Below are 16,106 nucleotides of genomic sequence, written 5' to 3'. Positions count from 1 at the left end.
ACAGTAAATATTTGGCCCGTAAAAATATTGCAGTATATATATATATAAATTGTAAAATAAAAGTTCACAATTAGAACATAACAGAGATTTAAAAACGAAAAGCAAAAAACAAAAATGTTTATGCGTACAAATCAATGAGAGCTCAACGGAGGAAGGAAAACATAACTCTTAGAGGCAATTCAAAGAACGACTTAGACAATGTGGCGGGGTTTGTCCCAAAGAAATATTTTGTTTCTGCAAGGCGGCCCAGTACTATTTCTTCCTAAACCAATTTTAATGACCCCCGCTAACAAAAGAATTAGCAATGAAGAGGGCAGTCTGGGGCAGGTTCCTTAGTTTTTAATTACAAATATCAAATGCATTAAGTAAAACCGTATTCAAAAGGTTGACAACGTTTGGAAGTCAGGATGGACATCCAATGATCTAATGCAGTGTAACTTTGCTAAGACTGCACTCTACGTTTCTGAGCTAAAAACAAATTTTTTATTATCGTTTATAGAGCGCTCATGTTCAAAATTGTCGTTTTCTTCAATTATGGTTCGTGACTGTTGTTGTTATTGCTGTCGATAGAAACATCCTCCTAGTCTATCTTCGTAGATTCGTTCTCCATCTTTTTTCTAATAATTGTCTACGATCACTTCTCTGAAATTGTCGATTTCACGAATATTGTCATTATTCTGCATGTAAAATGACGTTCAATGTGTTTGCTAGAGGTACCGCAAACTGAAGGTCGACACGAATTTGGCATCATTTTATAGGGTAGAAATGTCCCTCGTCTTTGACTTGTTCTAGGTTGGTATCAAATACCCAAAGCAGTAGTGTTACAACGTTTTGTATGAATTCAAACCTATTTACTTTCTGGGACGAATTTGCTGGAGTTATTAATATATACAATTTCGTCTTCAAGCGTGTTAAACATTTATTTTCATTTCACTTGTGTGGATTGTTTGAATACAACGGTAGGTTAAATGGTAGAGTGTGGGAATAAGTTTAAAGGTTGCGGGTCCGATGACTAGCCAGACCAGGACTGGTCGGCAGCTCGGTGCGTTCTTGACGAAGGTACGTAGCTCTCGTCAAAGGAAATGAGAATACTTTATATATAATGATGCCAATCATAACTATCATTTTGTCTTAATCTGTCCTCTAAAGCTCTCACGTAGAAACCTATATTGATTCTTTATTAATGCCGGAAACGAAACATGTCTAAACTACTACAGTGACTTAAATAGTGATGATTTAATAACCGTAAAAAATCTAGGTAAATATATGTGTCATGTATTCAAACTTAGATTCGATTATGCCCCCAACCCCGACCGAAGATTTGTGTGTAACATATGCTTCTATTTCCATTAGTCATGAAATTATTCATTCATTTATGCAACAACGTGTTTTTGTTTATGCATTATGTTATTACTGTGATTCTGTTTTGCATAAGTCAGATACAAAAGACATCTGGGGCCCCGAGTGGCCGAGTAGTCTAAAGCGCTCACCGTTACGGATCACTGCCATCTCACCTCTGTATGCGTGAGTTCGAGTCTCAGCCTCGGCTAACGTTGGTACGTGAGAAAGTCTGTCAGTAGCTTCTCGTGGGCCGGTGGTTCTTCCGGGGGTTTTCCAGGGTTCTTCCTCCACCAATTATACTGGCCGCCATGTATAGCCTATCTTGTGCTGAAAAATGGAGTTAAACCCAACAACAACAACAACAAAAGACATCTGCTTTGTATTGTTCTCATTTCCTCGGCGTGATATTTCTAATAATGTGTACAAAATGCCGTTACCACCAACAAAAGTAACACAAGCCAACTGGCCGCCAGGTCAAGGAAGAATACTTATTAATTATTACGGTCTCAGTAAAGAAGATCATTGTTAGAATATTTAAATGTTGGTCTTACTTTGGATCACCTTAACAAACTCTCCGTCGCATGTACACACATAGAGAAATCAAATATCAAATTTACCTTTTACAGTTAGGAGACTTCTGACATATAAAATTTTAACAGGTAGCCGTTTCTGTAGCATATTTTTTCTACACTTCTTTAAAAAAATGTTTTTTATAATAAAACTTGAAAAAGAGTTTAGTAAATAATACTTACTACACTATTCCAGATAATACAAACGATGGTATAAATAATAATCGAATTTAATTACGAATTGCCTGTTATTTTATATTATTTTTAATAATTTGCCATGGCTCTGAAGGCATGCTGATGGTAAATCCACTAAACTGGTGCGATCAAAGGAAACGACTATTGATAATGGAACTCAATTTACTCGTTCAGGCATGCAACCTTACCTTGTTTACATTTGGAAGGAATGACTGAAGAGGAGATATGGGTCCATCCTTGTCACCATAGATTGAGCGCTCTGCATCTGGAACCAGACCGGTGTTTACTTATCTATGTATAATTTGTATCTCGGGTACTGTAACAGAAGAGGCAGTTAGTTAAACTTAGGTAATCTCTGAAGCTACCAGTAGGACCTAAGTAGTCTTAATACCGGTCGTACCAAAGGGATACTAGCATCCATCTTAGCTTACTGTAGGCAGGTAGTTCGTCTCTCGCAGATCAACGGTATTAAACCTTTGGGTTAAATGATGTTATTATTTGCTTTTTGCTGTTATTTTAGAGTCAGTGCTAGTCGTAGATTTACAATTAGTCTAACATTAATTTTACTCAGTGAACAACCTAACTGTAGATTCTTACCTTAGGAGAATCAAAGGTTGAGACTGGATATAAATAAATCAAGGAACCATATACTAGTAATATTACAAATCTGTATGGATTTTAGAAGCCCCGAGCCATGTTTACATGTTGTATAATTGATTATTCAACGAGTTCATGCTTCAAAATTTGTTTCAGATTCTAATTTGCACGTGCTTTAATTAACCCAAACATGTTGCAACTAAATAATTAAAGGCTTTATGTCAGTGAATTAGGGTATCACGACTATGGTTTTGGTAAGCCATTACATGGGGCTTTGAAGAAATATAACTGTGCACACTGGAAAAACCATAACTATCCAGGACATTACAACACATCCGTATGTTTATATTACTTAAGACGACATGTAAAAGAAAAGAATAAAAACCCACGACATAAAGAAAACGTAGACACGATACACGGATGACTATTTCAGTCATAAAATATGCAATGATGACAAAAACATAACGTGATGGATGCCATTCTATGTAGCTCTCGGAATAGCGTTTTTCTATTGATGGATGTTCAAGGACCTGCTCATAAAATTTACGAACATCTGATTGACATATTGCTTTCATCATCTTGACATTTTGACATTATTATCATTATTGAAGTGTGCTTAACATTTGTCCTTGGTGATAATAGTGACAACAATTTATTGGTAATGTAAGCCTTAGGCCCATAATACTATACCTACACAACACTATAGCAGTGATGTAGAACGTCATACTACAAATTGTTTTAACACAGTGAGGCAAAAAAGGAAAGAAAGAAAGTAAAAAGAAACAAGGAAAGAATACAGCACATACATTAGAGATATGTATGAAAATGAAAGGGAACTAGCATTACAAAATTATATAGATCTGATTTTCCATATAGATAGAGAAAAAATATTAATAGATTTACATTAACATTTGACCGCTTCTGTAGAATACTAAAAAAATATATTGTGCAAGCTGGGATATTATGACAGGATTCTTAGACTTGATAAGAGAATAGATCATTTCTTCACATGGGAGATTTTGCTAAAACTTTCTATAAATCCTTTTTTAAGATCTGCATAAAGATGAATCTTCAATTTGTCTTTTATTAATAACAAACATACATTAATGTTACGCTGATTGGGGAGAGGAGCCTTTATGCCGTCCTTCCTCTCTAGATAAATTATGATGGTAACAACAATTCTGCTTAATGCATTTTGTAAATGTGTAAGTTAGTTGTCGTATAAAACTGAACGGAAAACGTATCACAACATTTACAAAGGTGATATGCCTTATGTGATTTTTTACGGCTGAATTCCAAGCCTGAATTAAATTGTCTTTAAGATGTTGTCTGAAATTTAAAATACTTTTTCATCTGCTACATCCTGTGCGAACCAAATCTAACCAAATCCATATCTGAAGCGTATGTCTTTGACTTTCGAAACCCAAGTATTTTTACCCGACTCCAAATTTTGTCCTCATGATATGACATTGTCTTATATCGGATACTATCCAAACATGATCAACATAATCGAGTACTTAATACATTTACAATAATAGTTAAAACATACATGTAATCTTTCCCATTCTTCTCGTGGTAAAAAGGGGTAATTATGTCTGGAAGGTTTAGAAATTTAGTGAAGAACCCATCATGTACCCTTTCAACTGAATGTGAATATTCATGCACCCTACCTTCAGCGGCATATGTTAATACATAGGTTATGAGATCATAACATTAAATAGTTTGAAAGCTTCGGGCGGAAAAGTTGCCTGTCTTGTTTTTTGAATAATAAGCACTATGTATAGAGACTTGTTCTGCTTGAATTTCCAATTCTTGCTTTGTCTTCGTCCACATACGTTAAGGAGTGAAATATAATCCCATGTAGATATACAAAGATACGGTTTGAATTTAATTACCCCTATAATACCCCTATAATACCATTTTTCGTTAATTCTCAGAAATCCACCTTTCCTGAATATAATAATTTTAGTTTTATCTAAATTAGCACACATTCCACTGTTTTCACGAAATGTATCCAACATATTAATTTTCTTTGTAAGGAAGCGACTGAATCAACACAGTTTGCAATGTAATCAGCATACAACGGCGCAATCATGTCAGATATTCCTTGTGTAATATAGATATCATTAAGACACTTTAGTCTGAGGTCTGACATTAAATCATTTATACATAGATAATGCAGAAGAGGGCTTGATACTCAGCCTTATCTGGTGTCAATATTAAAGGCGAGACATTCTGCATATTGCTTTTTTATCTGCACACATGAACGTAGATTTTCGTACAACAAGTCTAGAACTTTAAACAACTTTCCACCGATACGTTTGATCACTAAGCATTTCAGTAATTTTACCTGATCAAAAGAGTCAAAAGTCTTGGAAAATCTACAAAAAAAGATAGTAAAATCGACCTCCTTTTGTCAAATATTTCTGAACCATGGCTTAAAGCGAACAAATATTATCTATAGCGGAACACAGCATAACCTTTTTTAAATAACAAATCTGAAATATAATTATAGCCCATGATACATATCCATACATTATGCGGTACGAAAGTATATTCTAGTACGTAACAAAAGAACATCGTATCTATTGGAATAATATAATGAGAGTAATCATTAATGTATTTTTCGAATTGGGTGAGATACAAGTATATACTGCACAGTAATCATACAAACGAATTTAAGGGTAACCATAAAACCTCCATGGAACAAGATTTTTTATATTGATCTAAAGTCTTATATAGCAGGAGTTCTTGATAAAACGGTTTCTCTAATCTGTATGTCTTTTATAGTAAACATTGCTAAACTAGTCATCAGAATTTTATTAGCAAAAGTGTGTATAAAAGACCTAAACTTTTCTAAAGTTGGATTTCTATATACAAAGCTGAGTAAATATTTTCTTCGTATTTCTCCATATAGCGGACAAGCGGTAATAAAATGTAATTCATATTCGATGTTATTGTTACAAATTTGAGACAATCTTTCCTCATATAAAATACTTTCATATCTTCCCGCTATCTCCCAACGATTCTTGATATCTTTGACAAGTAAATTCTACTTCCACTGACATATAGAAGCGCAGTCTTTCCATCGACTTAATCTCATCCTGCAGCTTTTGCCTAAAACTTTATTCACATCTCTGGCTGAACAGTCTCAGAAATGTATACCAAACATTGCCAAATCCAAATAGAAATAGAAGACTTTTAACATTGTTAGCCCAGCAATCACAAGTTTCACCCATCTTAGCTGTAAATCGTAGCATTGTTTAGTATATCTGTCTTCCGGCATATTTAGAATTCTATGCCAATATTTTGAAATACGTTTATATCTTACAAACTGCATACTAATTCTTCCTAATTCGTTATATACGATTGCATTTGGAGTAGACGTAGATGTACCAAGGATATATTTGCAAAATAACAAATGAGCATTTTCAATATCATTGGCATCATAAAACCCCCAAACCTCAGCTAGCTAATTAAATATGGGTTGCTATCTTCGCGTCAAACTGATAAAGTAATCGAGTTACGGGTAATCTAACAAATTTTGAAAGACTTTACTTCAATATATGCACAGCCTTCAGCGCCTGCAAGGATAGAGTTTTCTGGTACACATACCAAGAGTTTTGTGAAGAAAACATATAACCTAAATACGATTCGTATAATTCAATCTTTAACTCGGTATGGCCATAGTGTCACTTTTTGTAATTTCTGAGATAGACACCACTGGGAAATACAACCACTCTTGTTTTTTCCATATTCACTTTTAATTTCCACTTTAGGCAATATGTATGCAACCTGTTGAGCGTATTTTGCAACTGGTGAGCAGTGTCAGCAAAGACAATTAAATCGTCTGCATACAACAGTAACTATAGTTCTAAGGTTTCTACAGACACTCTCCTATTTCCTTCAGCTAAAGAGGGTTTCAAGTCGGTCAAAAATAAAGAAATGAATAAAGGCGATAAAACACAACCTTGGCGTAAGCCCAAAGGGCAATTAAACACATCAGTAATAAGATTGTTGGACTTAGCACATGCCTTTACATTACTATAAATTGCCTTGATAATTTAAAATTTTTCCACTAATTTTTATACTAACTAGCTTTTGGAACAGTAAATATTTTTATCCTCTCATAGGCTTTGTCATAGTCAATGAATACTGGATCGAATCTACCCCTACGTTTTCTTAAATATTTACAAATTGATGTATATGAAATAAATATATGATCTGCCCTTCGCCCAGTAATTCGTTTTCCTCCATCCATTCATTTATACTGTTATTTAAAATCGATGAAAACACTTTGCTTAATACAGATAGTAGACTAATGCTTCTGTCATTGGATGACTCATTTGCATCCCCTTTCTTCCAAATTGGTATGATGATAGCCGTTGCCCAATATTCTGGATGATATCCAACATGGAATACTTTATTAAATAATATTGCTAATATTGGTGCTATTATGTTGATCGTACATATAAAGAAGTCGCTGGATAAAGCATCTATTCCCCCAGCTTTGTCATGTTTCAGTTTGCTCAATACTATGCGTGCCTCCTCTTCAGTGACTGTTCTATCTAAAGTTTCATGAATTAATTTAATGTTTTCAGTTTCCGTAACTGGTCAACAGAACTGGAAAAATAAAATAATTCTGAAAAATATTCATACCAAGTTGCAGACGTGATACTTTTTTGCATACCAATACTCGGGTTCTGTACAAGACGCCAGAAAACTTGTGTATCTTTGGAGTATAATAATAATAATAATAATAATAATCACTAGGGCACTAATAAATTGTTTACTCTCGACTTCAGATAAATTGAAGCTTACTTAACCAATAATCATTCCTAAACAATCTGATTTACCATTATGTACGTGTGGTCTGCTACAAAACAGTCTGACTGATTTAACATTATGTGCATGTGGTCTGCTACAAAACAGTCTGATTGATTTATCTTTATGTACATGTGTTCTGCTACGAAACAATCTTATTGATTTCCCTTACCTCATGTGGTATTGTACATAAATGTCTAACTGACTTACCTATTTGCAGATTTTTTCTTGTACAAAACAGTGTAATTGATTTACCTGTATGTACGCGTGATCTTGTACAAAGCACTAAACACTTGTTCTTCTCACACAAGTGCTAGCAAGAACATGGTCTGAGAAGTTAATATTGGTGGAAATGATGCCGTATATATATATATATATATATATATATATATATATATATATATATATATATATATATATATCCAACACCACCCCGGAAAGGAAGAGCAACAGATTCAGTCTCCATATTTTCTCTAACATAATATTTGATGCACCATTTGGTTGATCTTACAAACAGTATTGTTGCTTTTACGGAATGGTTGGTCATCGTTTTCACGCTGATTAGTTAGACGAGAAAGTATTATTTTCATTAAAATTCACAGAAACTCTCTTTCTATTCAGCTACATCTTTTGTCTCTTTTTTCGCTCCTATTCACAAAGGTTGCTTGATCTTCTTTCTTCATGTTCTTTACTATTCTTATTTTAATGCGCATGTTCGTATTATCGATGATATTTTAAATTTTTATATTGATAATATTCATGTTTCGAACCATACTTTTATAACATTGTTTATTCAACCGCAATGTTTGCAGTAATTGGTAGAGTATATGTAAAGGAGAATGATTGTGTGCGCATTTGGTTTCTGTTAAAATCCTTGAACTCTCATTTTTTACCGATTGTAAATTTCGATCCAGACAATTAAAAAAAAAAATATGCTTATACTAAAACAATCATCAAACATAAAGCATATGAAATAAATAAATTACAAACTATAGTAAAATAACACAAAATAGAAATTGACAGTTCAGAAGTTTTCATGTGTCTGAATTTAATATTTAAGAAATTTTAGAGGAAATAATAAAATATTGCAACCCTTTAAATAATACGAAATAACATCTTCATTAACATTCAGTAACTTAGATGAAGATGACAAGGAAATTACTAACAATGAAAACTAGTTGGGAGCAAATTAAATTTATTTAATTACCAATGAATTGAACGAGCAAAAATTATTTTCCCTATAAAATAACTTTCCAACATAAATATTGGTAAGGTCCTATAAGTTGTAATATACTGTAATCATATACTGTCAATACTAATCAGTCAGAGACCATGCATCTATCTATTCAGAAGAAACCAAGTGTTTTTTTATCAATCAAAAGACAAGCGCTCATGTTGTGGCTAAAGGCTATATTTATTAATGAGGTGAACTCATCCTGGCTATTAAATCAGGCATTGAGTACGACGGTAAAGGTCAAACACTACTGTTGGAGTCAAATAAATCATAGTTTTTATTTTCTTATCTACAGTATTATACATGGTATATAACGACCTTTTGGAGTGTGTTAATTTCAGGCAAAACAGTAGGGCACTGCTTTGTTGCTTCACAATATAGCATTGGGAGTTAAACAATCATAGAAATGGCCTTCAACGTGTTTTATGGAATATTTACATTGATGGTAGTGTTTTATATGCAGCGTGTTATACTTGCAAATCGAGTTCAAAAAAGTAAAGGTAAGAATTTGTATTCAGTTATTAAAAGTCAAAACAAGTCAGCTTACAGAACAGATTTACAGACGGGCAAGCATGTGGATAGGCAAAGCTAGAAATGCAGACAGACAGATAGATAGATAGATAGATAGATAGATAGATAGATAGATAGATAGATAGATGGATGGATGGATGGGTTGATGGATAGGTTGGGTGGATGAATGGATGAATGAATGGACGGACGGACGGACAGAAAGACAGACAGACAGACAGATAGATAGATCGATAAAAAGATGTATAGAAGCAATACGATTGTTAACTGAATATTCAGCCTTTTTACATATTTACTTGAGAGTTTATTATGTAACAGTAAAAAATAATAAAATGTTCGTTCTATCTTTGTTTTAAAGGATCTAGACCAGCACATCTCTGACATTATAGGTAGCAAACGATAAGAATATATCAGATAATATGTTAATATTAATTTAGTCTATTTATAAATATTACTCACTCCATGAATACGATTTAAATTTTCATTCCCAAAATCAAACGGAATCTCATTCATGAAAGTACAGATTGTCTCCAGTAAAATCAGTAATAATTTATTTCAGGATATGGTGGATACGGATATGGCGGTTTTGGACCATCCGATATATTGTGCAGCTATTGTTCGGAAGTTCAGGATTGGGATTGTCTTAACAGATTTTGCCAAAGAGGTATATTTATTTCTCTGTTCGCTTTCCTTATGATGCATGATGAATGTACTTACATCATAATTTTGCAAACAAACATGAACTTCATAATGTTCTAGCTAATAGAACATATATATATATATATATATATATATATATATATATATATATATATATATATATATATATATATATATATATATATATATATATATATATATATATATATGAACACGAAATTCATAAAGTGCTGCTGAATATGATGATTATGGATAAGTTCTCCTCAAAGATGCTGTCCGTCTTTGTGTCTGAACTTTACTGTCTGTGATGTGATGTGATGGAGCTGAAGAGAAAGCCAGTGACTGTCCGTGTGTGTTGGGCAACTGTAGAGCTATCTGTAGCTGTTTAGAGCTGACGGTAGTTGTAGGGCCATAAAAGACATACAGGTCATGTATCTTGAAATGCAAGACATACAAATCATGTAGGCGATATTGATGAGAAAGCCAGTGACTGGTCGTTTTGGATCACGTCAAGGAGTGTACGCTCTCCATTGTTCTCCAGCCATAGGGCTGATTGTGTCTGTCGCTGTGATTGTGTCTGTCGCTGTGATTGTCTCTGTGAATATGACTAGAGCTGTCCGAAGCTGTCTGAAGCTGTCTTAAGTTGTTTAGAGCTGTCTGGAGTTTCCAGAGTATTTAAGGCTGCATGCTGTCGATACGTATGTATATACGTATGTCTGTGCCACGGACGTAGATGTAGCAAACTAAAAAGGGTGCTGTATGCTGTCTGTACGTGTGTATACGTATGACTACTGTACACGTGGTGGATCCATAAAGGGTGCGAGCGGCCGATAAGAGTGTGGGCCAACCCAAGGAATCGTGCGACTGTACAACGGGTCTAGAAGCATACGTTTGGTTCAGTTGTTGTTCCAATTGCATTTTTATGTTCGTAAGATTATTTTGAATCTTTGTTGTGTTCATAAGATTATTTTGAATCTTAATAGGAGTTCATATTCGAGATTATGTGAATCTCTCTTGTAGTGTAAAATACTGTTTGAAGTGTATATGCAGTCCATGAGGTTTCTTGGATCTGTATTTCATATTGACTTAATATTTTGGTTTATTTTCAATGTGTGAATTTGTGTAGAGTGATTTGAGTCAATCGTATGTTGAGAGCGTGAGAGAATCATTGTATTTTTACATCATATATTTTTCGTTATTAATTCATTTCATAAATTTCCATCTTTCCCACATTGTGTTTGTCTTATTCAATTAGTCCAAAAACCCACTCGGTTTCTATTCTGCGAAAAACAGTTCAAATAGCTTACGTTCCTTTCAAGATAGGGACGAAATGGGTTCGTCGTATTTTGAACAGGTCTCGAAGTAATTAGCTGTAGCAAAGTTTTCAATACATTTGGTTTGATAGATGTACATAATTACAAAATATGAGACTGTTTAGAAATCCTTATCTCTTCTTACGTGCACATATTGTAAGAAGAAATGGCATGTTATTTCTGACTGCAACAGATCGAAACATAAGCAACAGAACAAAGACAGAGCTATTCAAAATGCTCTTATTTCGAAGGGTTCAAGGTCACCTTCATGAATTGAAAGCTATGCATTTCATGGGGCCAACTCATATTAGTCTGCTTTTATTGTGGAGAATTAGAAAAAAAGTATATCGAAAGGTTGTATATCAATTACAGGCATGTGGATAGGCATATCCAGAAATACTGATAGATAGATAGATAGATAGATAGATAGATAGATAGATAGATAGATAGATAGATAGAAGTATAGACAGAGGAATAGATAGATAGGCAGATAGATTAATATATATATATATATATATATATATATATATATATATATATATATATATATATATATATATAGAGAGAGAGAGAGAGAGAGAGAGAGAGAGAGAGAGAGATGAGTGGAGATCATTGCAAGGCGATGTTTAGACTAGCACGAAGCAGTACGAATGTGATCTGCATATTCAGCAATTTTATATAAATACTTAAATTTCAATTAAAGCTAATTGTATAGCAGTGACTAAATTGGATGTTCTTTATGTCTTTGCTTTATTGGCGGTAGACAAACACATCTGTGTCATTATAGGTAGTGAAAAATAAGAAGCAAAATAGAATATTAAACATTATTTTAATCAATATATAAGTATTACTTCATGTATACGATTTAAATTTCCATGCTCGAAATCAACCGGAATCTGAGCCATGAAAGTACAGATTGTCTCCAGTAAAATCAGTAATAACTACAACCAGTAATAATTAATTTCAGGATATGGTGGATACGGATATAACGGTTTTGGGGCATCCGATATATTGTGCAGCTATTGTTGGAGAGTTCAGAATTGGGATTGTATTAACAGATTTTGCCAAAGAGGTAACTTTATTTGTTGGCTCGCTTTCTTTATGATCCATGAAATAGAATGTAATTACGTCACACCTATTCACTCAGACATGCAATTTATAATGTGATGGTTAATAGAATATACACACGTCTTACATATGCAGTCAAATAAAAAGTTCGTAGAATATACATACATCATACCTATGTAATCAGTCACAAAGTTCATAGAATATATATACGTCATATACATGCAGTCAAACACAAAGTGCATAGAATATACATACGCCATACATATGCAGTCAAACACGAAGTTCATAGAATATACATACGTCACTCCTATGTAGTCAAACACGAAATTCATAGAATATGCATTCGTCATACCTATATAGTCAAATACAAAGTTCATCGAATATACATACGTTATACCTATGCAGTCACACACGAAGTGCATAGAATATACATACGTCATACCTATACAGTCAAACACGAAGTTCATAGAATATGCATACGTCATACGTATGACGTCAATCACGAAGTTCGTGATGTATTGCTAATACGGTGACTTGCAGTTAATTACTATTCAATTTTGGAAAATGGTTCATTAGGTTTTTTAAGATTGGACTAAAATAGGTTCTCCATATATCTTACTGGTATCAGTCATTACAAAAAGCAAAGTAAATTATAACATGTTTGGTTTCATAAGTGTATATAATTACCATGTTCCCAATTATTTTAGACATGCCAAGCAAATTTATTATTGTCACCCGTATCTAAGTTGTCAAATATTTCAGACCACTTCCTAACACATCAAAATTTACAACACCTAATAATACTTTTTGCAATGCATCGCCGATAGTATTCAAAGTAGATGTAAAGAGAAACGACTATTGACATAAAAACAATGGAAAAAAGGATGGGCCTGTTAAAAGAAGACAATGTTTGAAATTTATTCAAATAATAACTAAACCTTCATGCAAAACTATTTTGAACAGAATTTTCTGGTGCCAGCATACTTTGTTGCATTTTGTTCCCTTTTCTTCTTGGTTGTTTATGCTAGAACAGATTATATGTGGGACCGCCGGTGTCAGTGCTAAATCAGAAGGGAATAAAATTGCATTTCCGACAGTAACACCCCATTTTATACCATCTGAATTCAGTTGTACAGTGAGAGAATATCTCTATTTGAAAAGAATAGCTACAAACAAATGTTCATCTGTGTACATGCGTGAATCCATGCCTTTGTGTGGCACCAGGTACGTAACTAAAGCCTAGTTAATAGCCATTGCTTGGGATGGGAATGGTGTTTCAATATGTTCGGAGAATTTTTCCCGATTAGCTAGCATTGAAGATAAATTTACATTGACATAAATACTAATAAGCGACATAAGCAATATTCATTATATTTCTCTCTATATATTGGCCTTCATCTTTAAAGAAACGTTCATAAAGTTGCAAAGAGAAAGTAGCATTGGCATGGATATTGTCATAACCCTGACACAAAATAAAACAGAATTTTTAAAAATAAATTTCGTTAGGTATAGAACGAATTGCAGGAAAGGAAAAATGAATTTTTGGAATAGCTAATATTTCGTTTGTATTCAGTAGTGTTTTTATTAATTGAACTATGACTACACTATTAGTGGATCAAAGTTCTTAAGTTTTACGTTTCATAACAGTTTATTTCTGAGCACCGCTTTACCTTGAACGATGTTCTGTAGTATTATTACTGCTGAAGAAAACTCTGGCAAGTTTCGGTTTCATTTTTCTTTAGGGCTATAAATTTGTTTCTGATTTCTCCAGAATTATTGGGAAATTGATAACAAAAACGGTAGCAATACTGATACATAGAAGATATGATAAGTCTGTGTCAAGTGCGAAAACTCGAATGACAAAATTTCTTCCACTGAGTGATGGTAAAATTCTATCCGTTACTAAAAATAGTACTAATAAAACAGACACACCGTATGGTTGGAACAACATGTAAACAATGATTATGACTACCTATGTTATAATTAGCCATTTACTGATATCTTCGTAGTAAAGCGTTTTAAAGATATATATTGTAGCTGGTGTTTAATCGTTTTGGTTGCTGTCGATTTGATGATAATGATGATGATGGTGGTGGTGGTGGTAACAAAAGCTACTACTAATTATAAAATGGTCTCTTACTACAACAATCATTTAGACTTGTTGATGTCAACACATCTCATTCTGATGAACATCTCTGTACCAACCATGAAGTATGCACCATAATAATGTTACATGGCGAATCTACCATTTGCTAATTATTTTTCAGGTCCCGGTTTTGGAGCATATGGTGGATCTATCAGCGGCTATGTAGGATTTAATCCGTACCAACTTCAAGTCGTATGTTATGATTGCAGGACGTTTAGAGACAGATATTGTCTTCATCCAATGTGTTATCCGCCCGGAAAAATATTGCTCAATGTAGTAGAACGTAACATTTAAGGAAACGGAATTTTTTCCTTTATAAACTGTTTAATGTTTTGTTATTGTATAGCTGTTTTTATAATTGCTTATAAATATAATCCTCACTGGACGATGCTTTTGTGTTGAATAATATTTAACATTGTTTGCCTATTGTTTTACTTGATGATGACCATCACTCGATCTTTTGAAATGTCTCATATAAACGAGGAGTCGAATTGTCCTCAGACCTTAGCTTACATGATGAGAATGCGAGAACATTTGTAAATTTTAAAACAGAACATTCGTAACACCAACGCCAAGTAGATCAAACTCAAACTGATCAATTGGTAAATTCATATTTTATCTCCCATTATGTACATTGCTTGACATACTGGCCCACTTTTAAAACTTAATTTATTACCATCTCGATAACACACTTGTTAAATAACTTTAACCAAAGTGTAACTCTTTCCGGATCTCTGTATATTGCTATGTATATTTAATTTAATTATTTGTTTGTTAGTTTTAAAATTTTTTAAAATTGCAATGTTGTCTAGAATAGAGTTCACTTTTAACTATTTTTTTTTATTTTCGACGTAAACATTTAATAATAGAAACAATGTATCTAGTTTTTGACCTTTATTCAGAACCAGTGATAGTTTTTAGTAAACAACCTTTAAAAAAATTATACTCTTTCTCTGAGTAAGAAATATTAAGTTAATCGAAGGCCATGCCCGGAGTACGTGATATGAAACAAGTGGTTATTGTTACAAGCTTTCAAATTTTCCAGAAGGTTGACCCACATCATTGAATCTGTTTTGCGTCTTAGTTAGACTTATTACTGATGTATTGAGAAAGAATTCTCAGTAGTGCCTTAGCAACTGAGAAGTCAAGTTGTTTTATGTTATTTCCAGTTTGGGCTTAAAAAAATTATTTTCTTCATATTATTTAATTTTAAGTGATGATTTTCCCTGATAATGCTAATGCTCTAAATTAATTCTTGTGCAAGGACATTTATCGTAATATATACAAAACTCAAAGATTGGAATACTATTTTCTGTCATTCAACAAGAGACTGTTGACACTGCAGCACTTCGCTGACCATTAATGACGTCATTGCCTTCCATTCTTGATTTTCATCAGGTCTCGAACTCAGTTTTATTTAGGACTTTTTATTACTATGACTTCTATTTTTTAATTCTTGGGCTATTTTTGGATTTGATTCGTAAAACCGCAAGTTCTTTTCTCTCATGTTTTCACTTTTATTCTAGGGAAATAAATTATCTAATTATTTGTTAAATTTTTCAAAGCTTGTTGTCTTCACCTTCTTCATGTTACTTTTTGTAAGAGCCTAGATTCGTAACAATGCATATCAG

General features: G+C 33.3%; 1 long non-coding RNA gene across 1 annotated transcript; it reads left to right on the top strand.

Moving 5' to 3' along the window:
* The first annotated feature begins 9,097 nt into the window (after positions 1 to 9,097).
* LOC149782069 (uncharacterized) lies at positions 9,098 to 14,860 on the top strand. Its single transcript, XR_016414553.1, has 4 exons — positions 9,098 to 9,260; positions 9,848 to 9,952; positions 12,229 to 12,333; positions 14,597 to 14,860. It is a non-coding gene; the product is annotated as an uncharacterized LOC149782069 (long non-coding RNA).
* The last annotated feature ends 1,246 nt before the right edge of the window (positions 14,861 to 16,106 follow it).

This window comes from Sinohyriopsis cumingii, chromosome 15 (assembly GCF_028554795.1).
Source record: "Sinohyriopsis cumingii isolate HCF-2022 chromosome 15, ASM2855479v2, whole genome shotgun sequence".
NCBI classification, from domain to species: Eukaryota; Metazoa; Mollusca; class Bivalvia; order Unionida; family Unionidae; genus Sinohyriopsis; species Sinohyriopsis cumingii.
Note: the sequence above shows the minus strand (reverse complement) of the source record. Positions and strands in the feature narration are given on the sequence as shown.